Below are 27197 nucleotides of genomic sequence, written 5' to 3'. Positions count from 1 at the left end.
ATTAGCCACATGACCCAGGCCGGTGGAATTTGTTTTTGGTACACTTTACATTTTACACTCCGCTGCGCAACACATACATGGACAACAGCAGACACTCCATATGTTATCATGAACAACACAGTTACACAAAACAGACATGAACATGTGACACTTAACAATTAGGTGGATGGTGGTGTTTATGCCAGTGGTGTGTGAGGAGGGGACTATAGGGAGGAATTCAGAGTCCTGATGGCTGGGGGGGGGGGGGGGGGGGACTGTTTGTGAAGCGTTTAGTCTTAGTTGACAGTGACCTGTAGCGCTTCCCTGAGGGAAGGAGCTGGAAGAGGTGATGAGCAGGATGTGAGGGGTCGGAGATGATCTTCTTTGCTCGCTTTACAGTCCAGTGAGTGTGTAGAGAGTCAACTGAGGGGAGTGGGTTGCCATGATTTTCAATTCAATTCCATTTATTGTCATTAAAAACAATGTGCAGGCACATGTTAAACATGAAATGAGGGACTGTAATAGAAATACTGTGATAGAAGATGTTATGATGGACTGGATAATGGCTGAGTAAAGCAGAACGAGCAGTTGATGTTTGATCTGGTATTTTTTTAAGCTGCCTAAGAAAGTTAAAGTCGTTGTTGAGCTTTTGCAGTGATGCGTTCAGTGTTAATTTTCCATTTCAGGTTATTGCTGATGGATGTTCCAGGGAATTTAAAAGAGTCGGTGGTGGTGATGGGGTCTCCGTTCATTTTTATGGGTGTTTTAGGATTCAGCATGCATCGGAAGTCAATAATGAGTTCTTGGGTTTTGGCTGTATTAAGCAGAAGGTTGTTGTTTGCACACCAAGTGACAGCTTGGTCTACTGCAGTGCGGTACTGGGTTTCATCATTGTTGGGGATGAGGCCCACAATGGTTTTGTCATCTGTGTATTTTATTATTTTCACAGAGCTATCCGTGGATGTGAGGTGGGTGGTGTAAAGTGAGACACAACACATGCACATGCAGGTCCTCCCACTTCCACATAAAGCCCTACAAATGAATTATTCAGTGTATTTATGTTGTTAGTTTACCTTTAATCCGGAGGGTGCTGATTTTGGACTTGGTGTTTCTGTGTGTGCAAGTGTGAGTCAAAGAGAGAGAGAGAGGACCTGTTGACCAGTTTCACGCCCTGGGATATCCTAAAGGAGGGGGACAGTGAATGGTTTCTGTAAAGAAGTCATTTATTTAATTAACTGTGAACTTGTTTTATATTTTCATTTGTATTCAAGGGCTGACGTTAGTTGTTCTCATCAATACTGAATTCATTACAACTGTCTGATATTTAACGACCATGGATGACTAGACTCGCTAGCAGGGGTGTAGCACAAAATTCTGGGCCCTATACATAAGCAGTCTCTGTGGGCCCCTTTCCTCTTTTGTCACTCACGCATCACTTTTTTGAGTTCTAGCATACTGTATATTATTTATAATCACGGCACATTAATCTACTTTAACCTGACTTAACCTAACTTAAGTATCCTGCAGTGATTGAAAACATGTACAGTATCACTTCAAGGACCGATATTACCTTCTTGACCTGCTCATAGCCACACTAACATACAATCAAACATACTACTTCATGTTAGTGTAGCTTAGCTCCTTTCAGTTGAAACTGCTACACATAATGCTTGGAATGACTTTTAGTTGTCAGTGCCACTTTATTCAATATACACAACATTTTGTTTCTTTTGTGTACACAGGTACATGATAGAAATGACAACAAATTGTTCCTAATTCCTGATATGAGCTCACCTTGTCTCACATGCTTAGTAACATGATCATCAGGAGATGAGGGACCTGCTGCTGCTCCACTCCCTGTGGCTGCTTCTGAAACTGAGGGCCATGTGTTTCCTGTTAAGCTAGGTAATGTTCATAGATATAATTTCATATGATATTGTAGCTTTGATGCTGATAAATGTATGATACTCTGTGTGTTACAGTACTAGCTAGCTAGCTAACTCCTACTGTGTTCAGGTCGTAGGAGTTAACAGTTAGCTAGCTAGCTGCTACCTAGCTGTAGCAGTAGGATTTAGCTAGCCACCTTTCTTTTAAAAGCTCCTAGCTCACCGTTCGTTTGGAAGAAATTACTCAACAGTTGTTTTCCCTAATTTTGCCTTCTCTCGCTTTCCTTTTTTTCTTTTCCTTTTCTCTTCTGGAACCCAGATTTTGCTTTCTTTGGGAAAGACACGACTCTGTGCTCGTGCTTGTAGCAGCAGTCACTCACAACAGGACTAGATGAGCTGCATTGAGAAATGCTCATGAGGCGCGGACTAAACCATTTTGCACCTTTTGTAAGGGGTGAGAGGGGCTTGAGAGAGGGGTGAGAGGGGCCTCAGAGAGCCTCCACTATTTTCTTTAGGTCCCCCAACCAATGTATTGAGCCAATTTTAACTGAAGTTATGACACTGATTAGTTAAAAATTTGCAAACCAAAACAAACTTTTAATTCCAGGCTTCCTGAGGTCCCCCCCTTCTGGGCCCTGGTAGGTCCCCCCCCCCACTATGACGCCGCTGCTTGCTAGCCCTTGGCTAATGGGTTGGGTCCTTTAGTTGACCGGTTAGCGCAGACACCCGTGGTGTGGGCGACCCGGGTTAGGACGAGTCCCAGTAAGAGTCTGTGGGTCAGACTCCTGATGCAATACAAGCCAACTACCTCTCACATGTACATCACATTGGATCAAAGCGTCTGCTTTGATCCAAGGAAAATCCAAGGAAATTGAAAGCTACACAGATGTAGCGGAGGGTTCATGTGTTCTCGGTGGGGTGCATCCATGGAGCAAAGCAACCGGGTGACTCTCAGGATGGGGATGTTGCTATCGGTGTGCTCTATAACCTTCATTACAAACCCTCAGTGCTGGACCTGAGCGTCTCTTGATCGCCTCAATATAAACCTTGCACTGGGTAAAACTGTTCACTGTTGGTGTGTGTGTGTGTGTGTGTGTGTGTGTGTGTGTGTGTGTGTGTGTGTGTGTGTGTGTGTGTGTGTGTGTCTGCGTGTGTGTGTGTGTGTGTTGTATGTGATGATGCCCCCCATACAGTGAGAGCGTTGTCAGACATACTGAATGCCAAGATAAAATCCTTTTGGTTTTTTTCATTATCTAAAAGTATCTAAAAATATTTGATCGCAGGGCGTCCGGGCAGCGTGGCGGTCTAGTCCATTGCCTATCAACACAAGGATCGCCGGTTCGAATCCCCATGTTACCTCCGGCTTGGTCGAGCGTCCCTACAAACACAATTGGCTGTGTCTGCGGGTGGGGAGCCGGATGTGGGTATGTGGTCCTGGTCGCTGTGCTAGCACCTCGTCTGGTTGGTCGGAGCGCCTTTTCAGGGGACGAGGGGGACCTGGGGGGAATAGCGTGATCCTCCCACGCGCTACGTCCCCCTGGTGAAACTCCTCACTGTCAGGTGAAAAGAAGTAGCTGGCGACTCCACATGTATGGGAGGAGGCATGTGGTAGTCTGCAGCCCTCCCTGGATTGGCAGACGGTGTGGAGCAGAGACCGGGACGGCTCGGAAGAGTTGTTTCACCATGTCAGTGTTAAGCGTCCAATCAGGACTTGATGTAAATGATAATATGTAATGAAGAGGATTTATAGGTTTCATATAATGTATTGTATGATACATATATAAGCTCTAATCTTCTCTCTTCTCTTTCTCTCCTGCTCTTTGTTATACATGCATACACACACATGCACATACACACACATACACATAGCAACCTCAGAACCCTGTGCCACAATTCCAATCAACGCCATATCAGCCCCCGCAACAGATGCAGCCACTACGACCAGCACAGATATTTACTGGCTAGACAGGACCAACTCAAAGGGGACGAGGACTGGCCATATTTGTTGTGCATCCTCCCTTGCACGAAATAATTTTGCCACAGGCGTTGCGCTGTGCCAACCCTTCATTTTTCAAGGCAACATGAAGCCACACTCTCGACCACCGCCTGCTCTGGTCCACGATGGCGCACATTTAACTTGTGGAGGCAGAAACTATGGAAGCTGCATGCCGCCACCACGGAAACTGAAACTAACTTTGCGCGAGTGAAATGTATTTAATAATAATAAATTAAACTTATATAGCGCTTTTCTAACACTCAAAGTCGCTTTACAATAAACGGGGTGAAACTAGAATAATATAGAATAGAACTTTATTTGTCATTGTACAAGTACAACGTGCCGTTCTTATCAGTGCAAAGATCAGTATAAAAAGAATTAAAAACATAAAACACACACATTCATTTCTACATTCTACTGGACACCAACATATTGCACAAAAAGTCAGGAATCAAGACTTTGCAGCATTTAGTGTGGTTATGGCTCGGGGATAGGAGCTGTTCTTAAGTCTGTTTGTCCAAGCTCTTATTGTCCTGTAACATCTGCCCAGGGCAGCAGTTCAAACAGACGGTGTCCTGGGTGGGATGGGTCCTTCAGGATGCCATGGGCTTTTTTGAGGCAGCGGGAACTGTATAGGTCTTCCAGGGAGGGGAGTGGGCATCCAATACTCTTCTGGGCGATGGTGATGACCCTCTGGAGCGCTTTCCTCTCGGCTACTGTGCAGCTGGCAAACCAGACACCGATGCAGTAGGTCAGTATGCTCTCTATGGAGCAGCGGTAGAAGGACACAAGCAGTGAGGTGGTAAGATGGTTCTTTCTGAGGATCCTCAGGAAGTAGAGTGTCTGCTGTGCCTTCTTAACCAGTGCTGTGGTGTTAACGCTCCAGGTCAGGCCCTCCTCTTTGTGTATGCCCAGAAACTGGAAGTCCGAGACACTCCCCACACAGTCCCTACCGATGAGCAGGGGATGACTGTCCGTTTTGTTCCTCCTGTAGTCTATAATCAGCTCCTTTGTCTCGGAGGTGTTGAGGATCAGGTTATTTTCCCTGCACCACACAGACAGCCGCTCCACCTTGTCCCGGTATGCAGACTCATCCCTCCCAGAGATGAGCCCCACCACCGTAGTGTTGTCTGCAAACTTGACAATGGTGTTGCTGGAGTGAGGGGGGGGTGCAGTCGTGTGTGTACAGGGGGCTCAGCACACAGTCCTGTGGGGAGCCGGTGCTGAGGCTGAGGGCTGAGGAGATGTGGGGGGGGCCTACTCCGACCCTCTATGGGCGCCCAGACAGGAAGTCCTTAATCCAGAGGCAGATGGAATAAGCAAGGCCCAGTTCTGTCAGTTCGGTCACCAGTCTGTGGGGGAGGATGGTGTTGAATGCAGAGCTGAAGTCCACAAGGAGCAGCCTGGCGTAGCTCCCCTGCTGCTCTAGGTGGGTCAGGGTGGTGTAGAGAGATGTGGCTATAGCGTCTTCTGTGGACCTATTTGCTCTAAAGGGAGTGGTAAACTTATCCACTTTGTCTTGTCCCTTTGACGCTGCACCACACAAAGTTGTGAGTACAACAGGGGGTCGTGTGATGGTAGAATCCCCAGTGGGAGCGCGGTACGCAAGGAACAGTACTTTCATGAAAAGGTACAGAACAACTGGACTGGAGGAGACAACCCATGAGCGGGACAACACACAGCGGGTTGAGGACATCACAGTGGAATTTGATAAGGACACAGTGACCCCGCCAACACCCACTGGCACCAGCGTGGCAGACATGTCTAGTGCAGGCAGGCCTCAGCGGGCCAAACGAGTGCCTCAAGAGACTGTCTGACTACGATTTGATTTGACTTGAATGTAAAGTAAGGACACGGGTGACGTGAGGATTGAGGACTTTTTAGTTTTATTGTCAGACACAGGTTTGTAACCTGTCTGGATGCAAAGTACTAATTACAGAATTCAATTATCAGACACAGGTTTGTAAGATGTCTGTAGGGGTGTCATGTATTGCGTTTGGATTTGACACCTGTGGGTCCCCGTGAGGAGTGATGTCACACCCGGGAATGTTGTAGAAAGAGAGTTCACTCGGTAAAGTGTTGAAATGCGAGGTTGCGTCAAGTATCGTGTGGCCGAAGACAACAGATAAACGTGACACAGACGTACAGGGGTGGATGGGAAGGGGGGCTACGAGAGGGAGAAGTGGCAGCCACACACGACGCCGGCGGTACTCTCCGACTTATACAGATACAAAAGGGGGAGAAAACAAACATCATAAATCACATAAATCACAGGTGAAGTCTGAGGAGGTGAGTCCCCTTTAGGACTAGGTTTCTATTTAGGAACCGATAGGCAGAATTGAAATGTGAATTTCTTAACGATTCCTTTGGAATGGGAATTTTGGAACCGGTTTGCCCAACCCTACTTAGGAACGAGTGTATTAGAGGGACAGCTCAGGTTGGATGGTGTGGAGACAAAGCAAGAGAGACAAGATTGAGATGGCTTGGACATGTGTGGAGGAGAGATGCTGGGTATATTGGGAGAAGGATGCTGAATATGGAGCTGCCAGGAAAGAGGGAAAGATGAAGGCTAAAGAGGAGGTTTGTGGATGTGGTGAGGGAGGACATGCAGGTGGCTGGTGTGACAGAGGCAGATGCAGAGGACAGGAAGAGATGGAAATAGATGATTTGCTGTCGCAACCTGTAACGGGAGCAGTCGAAAGCAGCAGTAGTGGTAGACCAGTAGAGGAAAGATAGAGTGCTGAAATGAGCAAAAAGTACAAATCTCTCCCTTTCCCTTTCCCTACCCCACCTCCAACCCCAACAAGGACATGCATGTAATTGCGTCACCTTAACAACCAAGTAAACAATTACGGTCCTACCAAGTGGACATATGAAAAATAAGAATAAAAATATAGGGTTAGTTAGTGGCGGCGGTTTCTATGAAGCCGTACAGACCAGTTAAACAGATATGTGAACATGCTGAATATGTAATGTTAATATTTACCTAAGGTGACCATGTTTTGGTTTTAAAAGAAGAGGACACTAGTTAGTAGACACTAAAATGTTACTCACTGCTGGTAGTCTCTCATTGTTCCCGTCCCTCTGTGACAGGAACATGGTCGCTCATCACCAAGGAAAACGTCCTAATTGGCTGAAATAAGTCTTATTTGGTGGATCGATTTGACCATAGGGCGTACATAGAATATCGCTCAGACTTGTTGACTGTTCGGCCTAGGCTATGCTCTAGCATTAGCCTAATAGAGGCGTCGGCAGGGGGATTTATAATGATGTCAAACACGTTCATTCACAAAATAAAATCATGTTCATTCACACACTGCAAATAACGCAAAACGTCAACCTGAGAGGGAAAAATGTACCGAGGTCCAGACCTCAGTGACCTCATAGCTGGTTATGGGGGTCCACACATAATGCCGCGTTGTTATTCCGATTTTCTTATATACTGGCAAACCAGGAAGTAAGTTTTTTTTCTCTTTTCCCCTCTTTTCTCCCCAGTTGTACCTGGCCCATTACCCCGCTCTTTTTGAGCCGTCCCGGTTGCCTCTTCACCCCTTCTCTGCTGATCCGGGGGGGCACCCTGACCGACCAGAGGAGGCGCTAGTGCAGCGACCAGGACAGATACTCACATCCAGCTTCCCACTCACAGACACGGCCAATTGTGTCTGCAGGGATGCCTGACCAAGCCGAACGTAACACGAGGATTCAACCCGTCAATCCTGTGTTGGTAGGCAACGGAATAGACCGCTACGCCACCTGGACGCCAGGAAGTAAGTTTTCACATTCACTGATTGTCCGCCGTTGACGTCACTAGCAGACACTTTTCATACAGTTTTAGCAGCATTTCAAAGAAACACAGTGATTATCAGTATCATGGCTGTTAATGGCGTCTTACCCCCACAACATATATATAGAGATAATCCTGAAAAGTGTTTCCCCTTAAGTCTAGGGAATAGTAGCGAAATGAAGCAACTTGTGATGTTTTTTATTTGACATTTGTATGTGAAAATTGATCAAACTGTGTAGGTTTACCAAAGAAATTGCACAGTACAGTACTGCATGTGATGTGTGTGATGTTATTCATATCTATTCAAACTCTGATGAAGATCTCATGAACGTTCAGCACATTCATTAAATTAGATTTTCTCAAATAAAAGTGAGCAGAGGTCCCCTCTAGTCATATTTACAAAGTGATATCCATGGAAAGACACTCTGGGTGTCTTTAAATACTTGGGGTCAACTGTCCAAAGTAACGGGGAGTGCAGGAGAGAGGTGGAGAAGAGAGTGCAGGCAGGGTGGCATGGGTGGAGAAGAGTGTCAGGAGTGATGTGTGACAGAAGGGTACCAGCAAGAGTTAAAAGGAAGGTTTACAAGATGGTAGTGAGACCAGCTATGTTGTTTGGTTTGGAAACAGTGGCACTGATTAAAAGACAGGAGGTGGAGCTGGAGGTGGCAGAGATGAAGATGATAAGATTTTCACTGGGAGTGATGAAGAAGGACAGGATTAGGAACGAGTATATCAGAGGGACAGCTCAGGTTGGATGGTGTGGAGACAAAGCAAGAGAGACAAGATTGAGATGGCTTGGACATGTGTGGAGGAGAGATGCTGGGTATATTGGGAGAAGGATGCTGAATATGGAGCTGCCAGGGAAGAGGAGAAGAGGAAGGCTAAAGAGGAGGTTTATGGATGTGGTGAGGGCGGACATGCAGGTGGCTGGTGTGACAGAGGCAGATGCAGAGGACAGGAAGAGATGGAAATAGATGATTTGCTGTCACAACCTGTAACGGGAGCAGTCGAAAGCAGTAGTAGTGGTAGACCAGTAGAGGAAAGATAGAGTGCTGAAATGAGCAAAAAGTACAAATCTTTCCCTTTCCCTTTCCCCACCCCACCTCCAACCCCAACAAGGACATGCATGTAATTGCGTCACCTTAACAACCAAGTAAACAATTACAGTCCTACCAAGTGGACATATGAAAAATAAGAATAAAAATATAGGGTTAGTTAGTGGCGGCGGTTTCTATGAAGCCGTACAGACCAGTTAAACAGATATGTGAACATGCTGAATATGTAATGTTAATATTTACCTAAGGTGACCATGTTTTGGTTTTAAAAAAAGAGGACACTAGTTAGTAGACACTAAAATGTTACTCACTGCTGGTAGTCTCTCATTGTTCCCGTCCCTCTGTGACAGGAACATGGTCGCTTATCACCAAGGAAAACGTCCTAATTGGCTGAAATAAGTCTTATTCGGTGGATGGATTTGACCATAGGGCGTACATAGAATATCGCTCAGACTTGTTGACTGTTCGGCCTAGGCTATGCTCCAGCATTAGCCTAATAGAGGCGTCGGCAGGGGGATTTATAATGATGTCAAACACGTTCATTCACAAAATAAAATCATGTTCATTCACACACTGCAAATAATGCAAATAACGCAAAACGTCAACCTGAGAGGGAAAAATGTACCGAGGTCCAGACCTCAGTGACCTCATAGCTGGTTATGGGGGTCCACACATAATGCCGCGTTGTTATTCCGATTTTCTTATATACTGGCAAACCAGGAAGTAAGTTTTTTTTTCTATTTTCCCCTCTTTTCTCCCCAGTTGTACCTGGCCCATTACCCCGCTCTTTTTGAGCCGTCCCGGTTGCCTCTTCACCCCTTCTCTGCTGATCCGGGGGGGCGCCCTGACTGACCAGAGGAGGCGCTAGTGCAGCGACCAGGACAGATACTCACATCCAGCTTCCCACTCACAGACACGGCCAATTGTGTCTGCAGGGATGCCTGACCAAGCCGAACGTAACACGAGGATTCAACCCGTCAATCCTGTGTTGGTAGGCAACGGAATAGACCGCTACGCCACCTGGACGCCAGGAAGTAAGTTTTCACATTCACTGATTGTCCGCCGTTGACGTCACTAGCAGACACTTTTCATACAGTTTTAGCAGCATTTCAAAGAAACACAGTGATTATCAGTATCATGGCTGTTAATGGCGTCTTACCCCCACAACATATATATAGAGATAATCCTGAAAAGTGTTTCCCCTTAAGTCTAGGGAATAGTAGCGAAATGAGGCAACTTGTGATGTTTTTTATTTGACATTTGTATGTGAAAATTGATCAAACTGTGTAGGTTTACCAAAGAAATTGCACAGTACAGTACTGCATGTGATGTGTGTGATGTTATTCATATCTATTCAAATTCTGATGAAGATCTCATGAACGTTCAGCACATTCATTAAATTAGATTTTCTCAAATAAAAGTGAGCAGAGGTCCCCTCTAGTCATATTTACAAAGTGATATCCATGGAAAGACACTCTGGGTGTCTTTAAATACTTGGGGTCAACTGTCCAAAGTAACGGGGAGTGCAGAAGAGAGGTGGAGAAGAGAGTGCAGGCAGGGTGGCATGGGTGGAGAAGAGTGTCAGGAGTGATGTGTGACAGAAGGGTACCAGCAAGAGTTAAAAGGAAGGTTTACAAGATGGTAGTGAGACCAGCTATGTTGTATGGTTTGGAGACAGTGGCACTGATTAAAAGACAGGAGGTGGAGCTGGAGGTGGCAGAGTTGAAGATGATAAGATTTTCACTGGGAGTGATGAAGAAGGACAGGATTAGGAACGAGCATATCAGAGGGACCGCTCAGGTTGGATGGTGTGGAGACAAAGCAAGAGAGACAAGATTGAGATGGCTTGGACATGTGTGGAGGAGAGATGCTGGGTATATTGGGAGAAGGATGCTGAATATGGAGCTGCCAGGGAAGAGGAGAAGAGGAAGGCTAAAGAGGAGGTTTATGGATGTGGTGAGGGAGGACATGCAGGTGGCTGGTGTGACAGAGGCAGATGCAGAGGACAGGAAGAGATGGAAATAGATGATTTGCTGTCACAACCTGTAACGGGAGCAGTCGAAAGCAGTAGTAGTGGTAGACCAGTAGAGGAAAGATAGAGTGCTGAAATGAGCAAAAAGTACAAATCTTTCCCTTTCCCTTTCCCCACCCCACATCCAACCCCAACAAGGACATGCATGTAATTGCGTCACCTTAACAACCAAGTAAACAATTACAGTCCGACCAAGTGGACATATGAAAAATAAGAATAAAAATATAGGGTTAGTTAGTGGCGGCGGTTTCTATGAAGCCGTACAGACCAGTTAAACAGATATGTGAACATGTTGAATATGTAATGTTAATATTTACCTAAGGTGACCATGTTTTGGTTTTAAAAGAAGAGGACACTAGTTAGTAGACACTAAAATGTTACTCACTGCTGGTAGTCTCTCATTGTTCCCGTCCCTCTGTGACAGGAACATGGTCGCTTATCACCAAGGAAAACGTCCTAATTGGCTGAAATAAGTCTTATTCGGTGGATGGATTTGACCATAGGGCGTACATAGAATATCGCTCAGACTTGTTGACTGTTCGGCCTAGGCTATGCTCCAGCATTAGCCTAATAGAGGCGTCGGCAGGGGGATTTATAATGATGTCAAACACGTTCATTCACAAAATAAAATCATGTTCATTCACACACTGCAAATAATGCAAATAACGCAAAACGTCAACCTGAGAGGGAAAAATGTACCGTGGTCCAGACCTCAGTGACCTCATAGCTGGTTATGGGGGTCCACACATAATGCCGCGTTGTTATTCCGATTTTCTTATATATTGGCAAACCAGGAAGTAAGTTTTTTTTTCTATTTTCCCCTCTTTTCTCCCCAGTTGTACCTGGCCCATTACCCCGCTCTTTTTGAGCCGTCCTGGTTGCCTCTTCACCCCTTCTCTGCTGATCCGGGGGGGCACCCTGACCGACCAGAGGGGGCGCTAGTGCAGCGACCAGGACAGATACTCACATCCAGCTTCCCACCCACAGACACGGCCAATTGTGTCTGCAGGATGCCTGACCAAGCCGAACGTAACACGAGGATTCAACCTGTCAATCCCGTGTTGGTAGGCAACGGAATAGACCGCTACGCCACCTGGACGCCAGGAAGTAAGTTTTCACATTCACTGACTGTCCGCCGTTGACGTCACTAGCAGACACTTTTCATACAGTTTTAGCAGCATTTCAAAGAAACACATTGATTATCAGTATCATGGCTGTTAATGGCGTCTTACCCCCACAACATATATATAGAGATAATCCTGAAAAGTGTTTCCCCTTAAGTCTAGGGAATAGTAGCGAAATGAAGCAACTTGTGATGTTTTTTATTTGACATTTGTATGTGAAAATTGATCAAACCGTGTAGGTTTACCAAAGAAATTGCACAGTACAGTGCTGCATGTGATGTGTGTGATGTTATACATATCTATTCAAACTGTGATGAAGATCTCATGAACGTTCAGCACATTCATTAAATTAGAGTTTCTCAAATAAAAGTGAGCAGATGTCCCCTCTAGTCATATTTATAAAGTAATATCCATGGAAAGACACTCTGGGTGTCTTTAAATACTTGGGGTCAACTGTCCAAAGTAACGGGGAGTGCGGGAGAGAGGTGGAGAAGAGAGTGCAGGCAGGGTGGCATGGGTGGAGAAGAGTGTCAGGAGTGATGTGTGACAGAAGGGTACCAGCAAGAGTTAAAGGGAAGGTTTACAAGATGGTAGTGAGACCAGCTATGTTATATGGTTTGGAGACAGTGGCACTGATGACAAGACAGGAGGCGGAGCTGGAGGTGGCAGAGGTGAAGATGATAAGATTTTCACTGGGAGTGATGAAGAAGGACAGGATTAGGAACGAGTATATTAGAGGGACAGCTCAGGTTGGACGGTTTGGAGACAAAGCAAGAGAGGCAAGATTGAGATGGTTTGGACATGTGTGGAGGAGAGATGCTGGGTATACTGGGAGAAGGATGCTGAATATGGAGCTGCCAGGCTAAAGAGGAGGTTTGTGGATGAGGTGAGGGAGGACATGCAGGTGGCTGGTGTGACAGAGGAAGATGCAGAGGACAGGAAGAGATGGAAACAGATGATCCGCTGTGGCGCCCCCTAATGGGAGCAGCCGAAAGTAGTAGTAGTAGTAGTAGTAGTAGTAGTAGTAGTAGTAATAGTAGTAGGAAGGCTAGTATCTTGTGTGTGAATTCTCTAAAGAAGAGTACTGGCAATCTTTGTACTTGGTGACCTGTGCAAGTTTTTCTAACAGGAGCAGACACCCTCATCTTCAATCCCTCAACCATTCAAAAACTCTTGACCCGCCATCCATATTGACATGATAAAAAAAAAAAAAAAAAGAGCCATGATATGAATAGTGATACTGATTTGCATTTTGTTAATTCCATTCCTGTCTCAATTTCAGTGTTCCTTTCTTCATTTGTCTTTAAGATAATAATGATAATAATAATAATCTAAAGATGCTAAAGGCAACAAAATCATTAAGGGAAAACTAGGGAAGAATAAGTCAAACAATTGTTTCATGACCATTTTTATTTATGATAATACAACTCAATTTTTAAATTATTATTATTTTGGTACACTGGTGCCCTCTATGGGCTCGTTATCATGGTTCTGAATAATATCTAATGATAACATTTACTCAGACGAAGTGGAATGACTGGAGAATCCTGTTCTGTGGAAACAAATGTGAAACGCTTATGAAAAGTTTTGTTTTTAACCCCAGATTCTACTCAAAAAAATCCCTCAGCCAAATATCCAGGTTTTCAACTGCTTTCTAACCTGATTAAATGAGGATGGAAATGACTCTTTTTTTGTGACGAAAGGTGCCCGCACACGGTTGTTTCCACTTATAAAATGAATGATTAACGACATTTCCGCATCGCCACAACCTGTTGCCCTCTGAAGAAAAACAAAATGAAATTATACACTGTTAATTAGAAATTCCGTTCATTCATTTTCTCTTCTATGAGGTGTGCAGTACGCCTCTTCCCCCGTATGACACTGTACTGTTTGTAATTGAACGTCTTTCCCAAGTGATATGGTTCAATAAAACATACCCCTGCAGCTGTTTTGAAGTCAGGGCCTACAGTGCATCAAAAGAATATGAATCTCATCATGAATGCTGTTGCCTACTGTCTTCATCCACCTCAGATGTTCTGACGTCATCTTACACCTACAATCCCTCCACCGGCTGCCCATGACTGCGCAGGCAAAATGAAACCATGATGAAACGCTGCTTTAAGGCTGTGAACGGAGTTACAAACCCACATACCTCCAGGACTCACAAACCCACCTACCACCAGGACTCACAAACCCACATACCACCAGGACTCACAAACCCACCTACCACCAGGACTCACAAACCCGCATACCACCAGGACTCAGTCGTAATCAGTCTGCAGGTCTGCAAAAAATTGCTGATGTTCTCTAATTTTCTTAATATCTATCATTCTCCTTTTGTGCTAATCCATTTATGAAAGTGTAATAGTGAAAATTATATGGTATCCCAGAAAGTCGAACCAGTTCATCCGAACACAAAGTTTGGTGGGAGAATGTCTTGATGCACTGAGTATGCATCAAGACATTGCAATAGTAATATATTTAAATACTGCACCTATAGATGTCTGGTTGGTACCTCGTCCCGTGATAGCCTTCTTGGTGTTTCTCTAAGGTCTCAGCAGAATAATATAATGCGTTGGCCCAAACAATGTCACCAAAAAGCCAAAACTTGAGGCCAGGATGGCAAACACCTCAACTGCATCTGCATATTTGCCTGGAGAATTAAAATAAGCAGGAACGAAGGCCACCCACACAGCACAGAAGATCAGCATGCTGAATGTGATGAACTTCATTGGGGTTGTCTAGAAGTTTCCTTTGAAGAAGGCTGAGGACGGCCAGTAGGCCGATATAGCCTAATAGCACTGTAAAACCCTGTTGTAGACCCCACCACACTCATAGACTGTCTTGTCATTATGATTTTTGTGTTTTTCACACTGCGTCACTGCCAGCTGTTTCCGGCTGCCGCCTGAGATCGATAACGGCTGTTTATTCTCTTACTATCTCTTCTCTACATTCTGCCCTGACCTCTTCATTTGTTCTACTGATTTAGCTAGTTTCTGTGTTTAGTTCACTTATCGCTAGATTATGTCATTTTCTTTCTCAAGTTTGTTACTAGCTTTGAGCTTTGCCTAGCTTAGCAGTTAGCTCTACTGCATTTGCAGTCAAAGCAGCCTCGTTAAAACGATGGTGTGTGGTGACTGTTACGCAGTTACAGGTGGCTGTCTCCGCTAGAGAGACATGTCCATGAGTTGGAGCAGCTTCTTTCGGCTAGGATTACGTCAGATGTGACGGGCACTGGCTCACAAGAGCAAGCCACCGGTCGTGTGGCCTGGCCTGCAGTCACCTCTCCCGACTGCAAACCGGTTTTCGCCGCTCACCAGCCCTGTTGGTAGTCCTACTGGCCAGCATGCCTCCCCCCGCTCCTGTCGACAGATTAAAGCAACGCACGCTAGTGATAGGAGACTCCATTACCCACAATATTAGATGAGCTTCGCCAGCCTCGGTTCACAGTTTACCCGAGGCCAGGGCCTCTGACATAGAGGATAATCTTAATGTGTTGGCATCACGGCGGGAGAATCGGGTAACCCAGGCACACAGCACCACCACTTTCAGCAACATTGTTATTCATGTCTTTTTACACTTTTACTTCAGATAACTTACAATTTTTTCCTTATTCAGTATGTAACCAAGTATCTATTTGTCCCTCTTTAAATAGAAATAAATCAAGAGGAGACCAGATTTAAATTGTACTGTAACAGGAAATTTATTCCAGGGTCTAGTAGTAGTATGCTACCTAAGTCCAAATAATTAACTAATGGACTGGAACATATCCTCCCTCAAATAAATAATGTCAACTTTTTGTTTTAAGCAAACGCACCAAAAAATAAATACTTAAGATTTGATAATCATGACTTCACAGACAAACTGAATGCATTAAACAACAGCACTAGAGCTCCCCCAGCTTGGACTGTTGATATCAAACGGTTGGAAAATCACTTCAAAGTCACCAAGTCTAGTAAAAGCCCTGGATCTGATAATATCTGTGGCCAGGTTCTTAAAACCTGTGCTGAACAGTTGTGTGGAATATTTCACACTATCCCTTCAGCAACAGATGGTCCCTAAATTTTGGAAACATTCCACAATTGTACCAGTTGCCAAGACTAAAACCCCTGTGACATTAAATGACTATGGACCAGTAGCGTTGACTTCTCTAATCATGAAGATATCTGAGAAGCTCATTAAAAATGAGGTTTTGTCGCAGGTGGAGAAATCCCTTGATCCACTGCAATTTGCATACAGGCCCGATAGGGGTGTACAAGATGCCATGATAACGCTTTTACATTTTCCGCCATCTTGAGGGGACAAATGCTCATGCCAGGCTGTTGTTTATAGATTTCTCCTCAGCCTTTAACACAATCCAGCCACATCTGTTAGCAGAAAAGCTAAGTCATCTCTTCAAACTGGATCTTAATCTAGTTGGCTGGATACTGGACTTCTTGACTGATAGGTCCCAGTGTGTGAGGGTTAATGGCTGTTTTTCCAAACAGCTGTACTCTTCAACCGGTTCCCCTCAGGGCTGTTGCCTCTCCCCGTTACTCTACATCTTGTACACCAATGGCAGTTGCAGCAACCATACCAATAAACACATTCAAAATTTGCGGATGATTCAGTGATTGTAAGCCTTCTTGAAGGGGAGGAGGAACAACATGGACCTGTGGTCAATTATTTTGTACCTTGGTGTGATGAGTCCTTTCTCCACTTAAATGTGTCTAAAACTAAAGATACGATAATCAGTTTTAGAAAGACTCCTCCTAGTCCTGTACCAACCAGCATTAAAGGTGCTGACATTGAGCTTGTGAACAACTACAAATATCTGGGGGTTGTTCTTGACAAAAAAATATGCTTTGAAACTCATGTTGCTTCCACATCAGAGAAGGTCCAACAAAGACTTTTTTCCCCTGAGGAAAATGTGTACATTTAATGTCTCCTCCCAGATGATGACTCTCTTTTATAGAAGTTTTATTGAAACACTTTTAATGTACTATATTGTTGCTTGGTTTGGTAACTTGACTCTGGCCAATAAAAAACGGCTTGATAAACTCATCAAATGGGCTGGTAAGACTTCAGGGAGAAGCCAAGCCCAGCTTACTGACCTAGGAGGGTGTTCAGAAAGGCTGCTTCCCTTCTGGAGTGCCAGAGTTTGAGCTGTTACCCTCAGGTCGTCGGTTGAGGATGCCCTGTATTAGGACTAAGAGATACAGGGCTTCCTTTGTCCCCATTGTCATCCAATTGTTAAATGGTAGATAGTATGCATCTGTTGTCTGCAGTTCGCTTGTTTCCTTGGTCTGTATATTTTATGGCCTGGCGGCCTGTCCAGGGTGTCTCCCCGCCTGCCACCCAATGACTGCTGGAATAGGCTCCAGCATCCCCACAACCCTGAGAGCAGGAGAAGTGGTTCAGATAATGGATGGATGGATGGATTGACAATTTGACATTTGAATTACTTTGGTTCTCCTTGCCCACTATGTGCTGTTGTCAATTCCACCTTGGTGTTTGTAGGTTTTGTCTTTGTGTGAGAGTTTTTATACTGGCTGCAAACTAATTTCCTTGCAAGGCAAAATAAAGATACTTTGACTTTGATGTCGGCACCAATACTGCTAGGATGAAGCAATCATTACATTACATTACAGTCATTTAGCTGACGCTTTTATCCAAAGCGACTTACAATAAGTGCATTTAACGCAGGAAATCAGGAGAACTACTAGTCATCAGAGGTCAATCAGAGATCACAAAAGCCAGCCTAGTCAGGCAGCTTGGGTTTGCCAGAAAGATGGGTCAGCATTGATAAATTGTCTCTGGTCCCTTACCCGTGAGGGGTAATGATGAGATGTACAGTAGGCTCACCTCCATGAACCGCTGGCTGGCTCATTACTGTAATGAGCAGGGATTTGACTTTGTTGATAACTGGCCTTCTTTCTGGGGCAACCCTTACTTGCTGAAAGCGGACAGCATTCACCCTACTGGGGACGGCGCCGCTCTTTTGTCTAGCAATATAGATAGCTGTTTACATTTATTTCACATTAGGGACTTATTCAAGAGGTTGCAGCTGATAAGAGAGCCTGCTAGGTTTAAATCTAGTGCGGATGTGGAGTCAACTAGTTTAGTTAACATGTTTAGTCAGGGAATTTCTCATAGTGTACATTATCAGATTCACAGCTTGGTCTACAACATGGAGACCGTCTCCCTACCCTATTGTATTGCTCCCAAGCTGACCTCTCCTAAATGTGTGAATCATAGTAATCTAACAATCATTCCTACCACAGTGGTGGTGAAATGTGCAACGAAGTACCTAATAATCTACAGAACCAAGCATTTAATGTTATCAAAAGTGTGACCAAATATTGTCCAAAGCGTTGGTCATCAAAATTGTCAACTAATAACATAAGGTGTCTAATTCCAATTAATATTTCACCTATTGGTAGCTCTAAAGTTCTGCCTACTACCGATTACTTCCACAAGATGCTTAAATTTGGTTTCAATAAATATCAGATGATTGTCTACCAAAGCCTTGATAATAAATGATCTGATTACTCAACATACTTTTGATATGATTGGGTTATGTGAAACATGGCTGCGACCAAATGTTTTCCTTCCCTTTATTTATGCCCATGTAGCTTGGGCAAATAAGTAAAGTGGGGGTGTTGCCTTAATACATGTCTATTTTCAGTCTAGACTTGAATGTAAATTCCAGTCTTTTGAGGCTCTTGTTCTGGGTCCATCTCCCTCAGCCATGAATAGACTCAGCTCAGTCCAGGTTGTGATACTCCATTGACCCTCTGACTCTTACTCAACATTTCTTGAAGAATTTGGAGAATTTGTCTCAGGTCTCGTTACTCATTCTGATGAGATTCTAATTGTCAGTGATTTCAATATTTATCTGAATGAGGCTGCTGATCCTCTAAGTAAAGCCTTTCTGGCACTAGTTGATACTTTTGGGTTCACTCAGTTTGTTCAGGAGTCGACTCATTGCAGTGGTGACACCCTTGTTTTGGTTTTATCTAAAGCGATAGCTGTTTCTGATCTGAATGTCATGCCAACCACATCTGCTGTGTCAGATCATTTTCGCATCAAATTTGAAGCATTATTGGCCAGTCCAATTAATGTCGGCACAGATGTCATTGCCACTCGCCACATTGGGCCCTCCGCTGTAGCTGCATTTGGCCAGCAGCTGCCTGAAGTCTTGGCTCCTTTCACTGTAGAGACTGACTCTGTTGAAAAATTAACTAGTGACTTAAATGGGGCCCCCCTAGTCTCCTCGATTCAGTTGCACCTCTCACTACCAGAGCTAGGTGACTAAAGAGGCCTACACCCTGGTTTAACGACAAGACACATGCTCTTAAGCTGGCCTGGAGGAGACTGGAACGTAAATGGCAAATATCAAAATTGGAAGTTTTTGAACTATCTTGGCATGAGTGTTTTATTGAAATACAAGCATGCTTTATCTTCAGTAGAAGCAGCGTATCTCTCTTGCTTAATCAATATTAATAAACATAACCCCACATTTCTCTTTGACACTGTATTTAAACTTATTAACAAGCTGCTCACCATTCATGGCCCATGGGTTTCTAGACTTTTTCTGCAATAAGGTTGTTGAGATCATAAACAACATTAATTCTTCAGCTACTCCTGCAGATCCAGTACAGCCTCCTGAGGCAAATTTGTGATACTGGGCTGTACAAAAGAAATTGACTTGACTTTATGAGGAGTTGGTGATGAAAACATGAGCCAGGCTGTGCAGATGGAAGTCAAAGCTACAACTGTCTCTGTCTGCTGCATTGTGCCAAGCCATTTACGACTGGATCCACCTCCTGGTTTGGAGGCCTTGAACACAGCCAGCGCCACCACGGTCTTCACCAGGATATATGAAACACACAACACAAAGCTGATCCCAAATGCTGTGTGCCTCAGCTGGCATGTCCACATCCTGGGATGACCAAGGAACAGCAGTGAACACAAGAAGCAACGTTTGAGTGACAAAAAGAGCAGGAAGCTCAGTTCAGAGTTGTTAGCTCGCACCATGGGAGTCCCACGATGGTAGATGAACGCTCCCAGGACAACGGCAGAAATAAACGTCCCTATTGAGACAGTCATCAAAGAGATTCCCAAAGACTCGAGGTCAGACAGGAACTCAGTGGTCTTTGGGACACAGTGGTCATGCTGGGGGCTGGACCAAAAGTCCTCTGGACGACTAGTGCACTCTGTGGAATCTGACAAAGGAAGTTGTTTTGAGAAATTATCTTTAGATAATCCCCAAAGATAATTCAACCAGCAATAATATATGCGAAACAGTCTTATTGCTGAACTCTCCTTAAGAGCGAATGATGCAGTCAAAGCAGCAGACAGGTTCCGCCTTCCTTCTGCCCATATGGGTTCCAGGTGGGCAGCTCTCACTGTACATTGACCTGAGTGGCTACGGGAAAAATAGCAATAATCAACTTTTATCTTAACTAGTTTGTGTTATTTCTTCGATGTATCCAGAAGATTCTTTCTTCGTTGAGTGTGAGTTCATCACCTGTGAACACTGATTTCTTATACACACCCACATTTTGAACTATGGTGCTTCCGTCAGTGAGGCAGATCCAGTTCATGATATCATAGATTGGTAAGGCATCACCGTTCTCATCAAATGATACTTCATCGCCAAATGTTGTGGTGAAGTTTATCCTTCCCAAGTAATACACAAGCTGGTAAAGGAGAACAGAAAACAGAGAAATGTGGAAGGCAAAAGAAGGGTGGGAGAAAGAATAAATGGCAGCTTGCATCCAATAAGTATGCCTTGTGCTAAATTAGCCTGCTGATTGCAACAGCACCAACCGTTCACTTGTAATGCTACATATATTCAACAGGCTACTCACACTGACTTTAATAAAAACTTTACATTTTATGTCAATCTGAAGGCTTTATACGTAGACATAATTACATTAAAGTTGTTCTTTCTGACTCGTCAATATTATTATAAATCTCTATTACAAGGCAGAATGGGGAACAATGGTATCTTGCTGTAAGGCAAAGGCAATCAGATGTATTTCAACACAAAAACAGATGGACTTGATTTCTCACCTGCCACGGCTCCAGTCCCTGCAAATTGGCACAGCTGAGCCCACTGAAAGGCCCTCCACCTGGTACACACTGCAGCATATCATGGAGGGCATATGCCAGGGCATACACAGCTTTACCATCATTGTATTCTGGCCTGGGGTCAGACACATCCACAAAAAAGAACATTTTTCACATTTCCTAGATCCTCCTGTCCAGAGGGAGGGGTTGGAAATCTACACTGAAATGTGTGCTCCCAGAACTGCCTCGCTTGAAGACAGATTAGATGGAAATATAATGTCGGCAAATATATAAAATAATGTGGTGGTGCAGTGGTTAGCATGGTCGCCTCCCAGCAAGAAGGTCCTGGGTTCGAGCCACGGGGTAGTCCAACCTTGTGGGTCACCCCGAGTCATCCTCTGTGTGGAGTTTAAATGTTCTCCCCGTGTCTGTGTGGGTTTCCTCTGGGGGCTCCGGTTTCCTCCCACAGTCCAAACACATGTAGGTCAGGTGAATCAGCCTAACTAAATGTCTGTAGGGGTGTGTGTGTATGTGTCAGCCCTGTGATGGCTTGGCAGCCTGTCCAGGGTGTCTCCTCGCCTGCTGCCTGATGACTGCTGGGATAGGCTCCAGCATCCCCGAGAGCAGGATAAGTGTTTTGGATAACGGATGGATGGATATAACAGTGTTACGCTGGATTGGCTTATAAGGTGGAACTCCTGCTATACTGGTTCCATGGCTGCTTGATTCACTGTCAGGATGTATTTTTAACACAGTCTCTGAGCCGTGGTATCTCTCCATGACAGATGGCAATGTCCAGAGTCCCCACCCCCCCCAAGTACGGCATGAGGCGGGGGTCTGGAGAACGGTGGCTGATATCCAGGCTTCACCGACCATCATCCACTGCACACCCGTAACATTCTACTTTAACACCTGTAGAGTGCGCTGTGTAGAATTAACTACAACTGTCCTACACTGGGGTATTCATGTAGGGCATAACTGAGTGGTTTGCAAACTATGAAATGTGTGTCAGTCCAAGGCAGAGAGAGTGTAACTCACTGTTCAGACAATCTGAATAATAGTCGTAGTCATATTAGAATATTCATTCAATACAACTGAATGAACAACTGCTGACATCATGATAGTCAATGGCAGCAATAATGTAATTGCAATGATAACATTTTTTTCGAGTGTTTTCACTCGTTTTTCCCTTTTTAATTGCAGCCCCTTTAGCCAGATCATGTAGAGAACTACTTAAAAAAAGAGACACATTTTAACATGTACTATGTCATATTTTGACTCCTTTCAGTTCATTGAACACAATGGGCCTGAAGCCTTTAGTACACACAGTTTTAACATCCATCCATCCATCCATCCATCCATCCATCATCCAAACCGCTTATCCTGCTCTCAGGGTGCAAGGGGACGCTGGAGCCTATCCCAGCAGTCATTGGGCGGCAGGCGAGGAGACACCCTGTTCAGGCCGCCAGGCCATCACTGGACCCACAGGCCATCACAGGGCTGACACACACACACACACACACACACACACACACACACACACACACACACACACACACACACACACACACACACACACACACACACACACACACACACACCTAGGGACAATTTAGTACGGTTGATTCACCTGACCTACATGTCTTTGGACTGTGGGAGGAAACCGGAGCCCCAGCAGGAAACCCACGCAGACACGGGGAGAACATGCAAACTCCACACAGAGGACGACCCGGGACGACCCCCAAGGTTGGACTACCCCGGGGCTCGAACCCAGAACCTTCTTGCTGTGAGGCGACTGTGCTCACCACTGCACTACCATGCTGCCCAAAACCGAGTTATCAAACTTTCAAAATGATCGTACACGAAGACCTTAGGATGATTCATATTTTTTACCAAAGATTTGCCTTACTTTTGTGGCACCAACAATTTTGTAAAATGTTTTCATTTCCATACTATGCATCGATGTTCTCAGCTTGGGGTCCTCGCAGCTTCCCACCAGGCTGATGCCACAGCTCAGCACAAGCATCTTGTAATCATGAATGATGCCATATCAATAATCATGCAACCTGCCTGACCATCGATTGGCCGGCCCAGACAGGCCTTGACCTCTCCAGACAGGACTTGACCTCTCCAGACAGGCCATGACCTACCTGCACAGCCTCTCGCTGACCAGTACGTCAGTGTCCAGCAGAGGAGGGTCCAGACTAACGGTCAAACCTGTACTCTGTTCATGTTGCATAATGCATTGCACTTGAATTAAAAAAATGGGCTGTTTAAATAAAATGTGATTGATTGATTGATTGATTGATTGATTGGTTGGTTGGTTGATTGATTGATTGATTTATTGATTGATTGATTGGTTGATTGGTTGGTTGGTTGATCAAGAAGTAGCACCTAATCAGCTCCTGAGGTTCCCAGTTTGCTTTTCCCTTGTTTTTAATTGTCTTTCTCTCTCTTTTTTTTGTTTGTTTTGCACTTAATTCAAGGTTCACTGACACCTGAACTCAACTGATGAACAAGTGGCATTCGAGGTCAGATGACGTCTTGTACAGTAAGAACACATTTGGGCGGTCAACCAACAACACTTGGTAAATCCAGTGACTTTTGCTTATGCAGTTTTCGTAAATACAGATTTAAGAGAAATTTAGACAGATTTAAGAGAACTCTAAGAAAACATTCGGGGACTGTTCCTGCTGGAGTCCCAATATGATCCATGTTTTTCTTATAATAGTGTAAAAACATCAAACACTGTTACACATGTAAAGAACGTTTTATTTACATTAATCTATGTTTTGCACATTGGTGACTGGCACAACATGCAAGTCTCATCATGCTTGGCTCTTCATGTTGTCGCCAAAGTGAGATATTACTGGATCATATTTAACAAATATGTTACAGGATCATCCAATTATACTGTCCTGTATTAATTTACAAGAAAAAAGAAGAAATCAGCTCGATAGGAGCCATCATTCACTTAAAGGATATATATATATATATAGATAGATAGATAGATAGATAGATAGATAGATAGATAGATAGATAGATAGATAGATAGATAGATAGATAGATAGATAGATAGATAGAAAGATAGATCTCCTCTAGGAATGGATTTTAATAATCTACGTGTATCAGCCACATTTTCCGGAAGAAACGTTCAAAAGTCCAACACCAACTTCAAAACGTGAACCAAATTATGTTTTGTTTTGTTTTTTGTGGGTTTTTTTAGCAATCACGTCATCAGTCACTTGATGTTTGAGAATGACGAATGCCCGTCTACTCCCCTTCAGCCGTGCTCTCTCTATAGTAAACTGGCGCGATGTGCAAAAACTTTCACACACACATTCATTTGTGAACCGACTGCACGAGTTTAGCAACCGACCAATTCTGCATTTTACAATTAAGGTATATGTGCACACTTTTTGCAGAGAGCCTCTGCAGCCTAAAGGTGCCCATAACCATTTATGTGGGGCACACAGATGGCAGGTACCTGCTGAAGTGGAGTGTATGCTCTACAGTGTGAAGCACACTAGGTGGTAGCATCACACTGAAATAGTGAATGAAGAATTTTTTTTTTCCCCTCACTTGAAGAGCTGTGTCTAGCCGGGCTTTGCGAGGGCATTGCGTCACCTGTCCAGAAAACCCGAAAAGTCCAGCTGCTAAATCATTCACTGGTGACTGTGCGACCACTGACAAAGATCTAAGTAGGGATACCCGGCTCGCTTCATTGGCAGCCACGGTCTCTAAGTAAAAATCAGAATCGGTTTTATCGATCATGTGAAATTGTCTGTCCAAGGGATTGGACTTCGAATTTGATTTCTCAGAACAGAACACAATAAAGGTGCAATCTTTAATTCATATGTAAATAAAAGGGTTCCCTCGCTACCAAAATACAAAACACAGGATTGGAGCTTGTTTACACTCCCAAATGAATTAGCCAGTCTTTTCATACATCTACTAACACAAAACAACAACTAAATCTAAATATCTAATTTTTTCTGACGATGGCGGCCTGTCCAGGATGCCTCCCCGCCTGCCGCCCAATGACTGCTGGGATAGGCTCCAGCATCCCCGCGACCCTGAGAGCAGGATAAGCAGTTTGGATAATGGATGGATGGTTGTGAAAGTTTTTTAGGTTTTTTTGCATTAAAAAGCTCATATTTTCAATTATGCTCATTTAAGAACGATGCAAAATCTTGATTTTCAGTTTATAACCAGTTCAACAGTTGGGATCTGAACGATTTACTGAGTTCAACATTTAGTCTCTGAGTGGCCTCACTGCCCCGGTACACCATTGTATCTTGTCTAAATCATACAAACATGACATCTTCCCGTCCAAAACCTCTTGTTTATTACATTTGACATTATTTTATATTAACTTGTATGGTATTTTTCCCATTCTAAATGTTGTTGTTTTATTCACGATTTCACATGGTGTACCAAGGGTTCTGTCCTGTTCAATCTGAGCAGCAATATATATATATATATACTCACTTGATTTATATATATTTATATATATATAAAACGTTGTTTAAAGAAACACTCAACAGTAGGGAAAGTGCTCAACAAATAAGGAGAAAAATAATCAAGTGAGTCAAGAAAAGTGAGTAAAGAATTTACCTGACTCATTGGATTATATAGCAATATAGCAATTTTGCTATCTGGGATCTCTCCATAGTCCATACCATGCTCCGGCATGGTTCAGTATACTTTGCCCCGCCTGCTTGAAGAGGTGGGCTCGGGCGTGGTTCAGTTGGACTTAGGCATGCCAAGCATCTAGTGTGATCATTAACCGTGCCTGAGCACGGATCTCGACCGCTATGACATCAATTATGCGACTGTCCCATTTAAAAAACATGGCGGCATGATTTACTGAAAAGCGTTGCATTGCAAGGCACGTGAGGGGGTCGTATGTCACCACGCCCACAATGACTCCAAATTAGCCACGAGGTGAATAAAATCATGACCTACATGTTGCTATGCCAGAGCACTTTTCTTCAACACATAAAGTTGCGTCGTGATAACGTAAGCGTGCTCGGGCCTGGAACGTTAAGCGCAATGTGAGCGCAGGCCAGTGGGGGAGTGGGGACCATGATGCTTTTGGGCACGGCACAAGGCAACCGTGCCTAGTATGAGTAGGACCTTAATATTTGCTGAAAGTTGCAGCATCTTTCATTACAGCGCTTAGGTTCGACTCCTCGGTAAGAAATTCTTAACTCAAGACAAAGGTTAAGCACAGACCCAGCCAGGCCTTGTGACTGCACATTGCTAAGACATGTCAGTCTGTTTGGTGTAGGGTTGGGTATCATTAAGGTTTTAACAGTACTACTGCTCTTAACGATACTGCTTATCGATTGGTTCTCTAACAGCACTTATTGGTTTTTTTCTGTTATTTTTTTTAAGAGAAAAAAACCCAAAAGAAATTGAGAGCAGAATTAATGTTGCCTTATTTTCTCATGTCTGGACAGAGCGTTACTTTAAATCATCAACCCATGTTTGTATAATTTAGTTGAGTTTGTGGGCTCCAGGCTGCAAGCATACCTAACATAGCTGAGGTGGATGGGGCAGTGAGACATGAACTACGAGCTAGGCAGTTGAAAACTGTGATTCTCCGCCTGTATTTGAAGCACTTTCGCAAGATGTTTGGAAAGATTGCTTGTATTTCCTCCCTTACGTGGAAAAACTTGTTGCACTTGGGGCAACAAGCATTGTCATTATCGACTCTAGTGAAGTATAACCAGACTTTCCTCCCCGCCATTTTCACTGGGAGCAGGAGAGTGTGAGAAAGGGGCAGAGAGAGCTGGCCCCATCCCACAGCTCACATGTATGGCAGGCTCCGAGAGAGAGAGAGAGAGCTCTTCTGGATTGAGAATAGAGAAAATGCGTCCTACACAAATGTCTTGATCTTATTGCAAATTAGAAATGGAGTTGGTAAGATAAAAGGTGCAAACGCCGGAGCTTATCAATACTACGGTCTTTGATATTTTAGCACCAGTGCCCGTTTAATACTGGGTTTCGGTACCCATCGCTAGATTGGTTTAATCAAATCCATTACAAGACCATTCATTTCCTACTACTACTACTACTACTACTACTACTTTTGGCTGCTCCCGTTAGGGGTCGATGCAGCGGATCATATGTTTCCATCTCTTCCTGTCCTCTGCATCTTCCTCTGTCACACCAGCCACCTGCATGTCCTCCCTCACCACATCTATAAACCTCCTCTTAGTCCTTCCTCTTCTCCTCTTCCCTGGCAGCTCCATATTCAGCATCCTTCTCCCAATATA

The 27197-nt window shown here is 44.2% G+C and overlaps 1 pseudogene; it reads right to left on the bottom strand.

The window, feature by feature from the left end:
* Window positions 1-5131: 5131 nt before the first annotated feature.
* Window positions 5132-25608, bottom strand: LOC130115850 (extracellular calcium-sensing receptor-like; annotated as a pseudogene).
* Window positions 25609-27197: the final 1589 nt, after the last annotated feature.

This window comes from Lampris incognitus, chromosome 7 (genome assembly GCF_029633865.1).
Source record: "Lampris incognitus isolate fLamInc1 chromosome 7, fLamInc1.hap2, whole genome shotgun sequence".
NCBI classification, from domain to species: Eukaryota; Metazoa; Chordata; class Actinopteri; order Lampriformes; family Lampridae; genus Lampris; species Lampris incognitus.
Note: the sequence above shows the minus strand (reverse complement) of the source record. Positions and strands in the feature narration are given on the sequence as shown.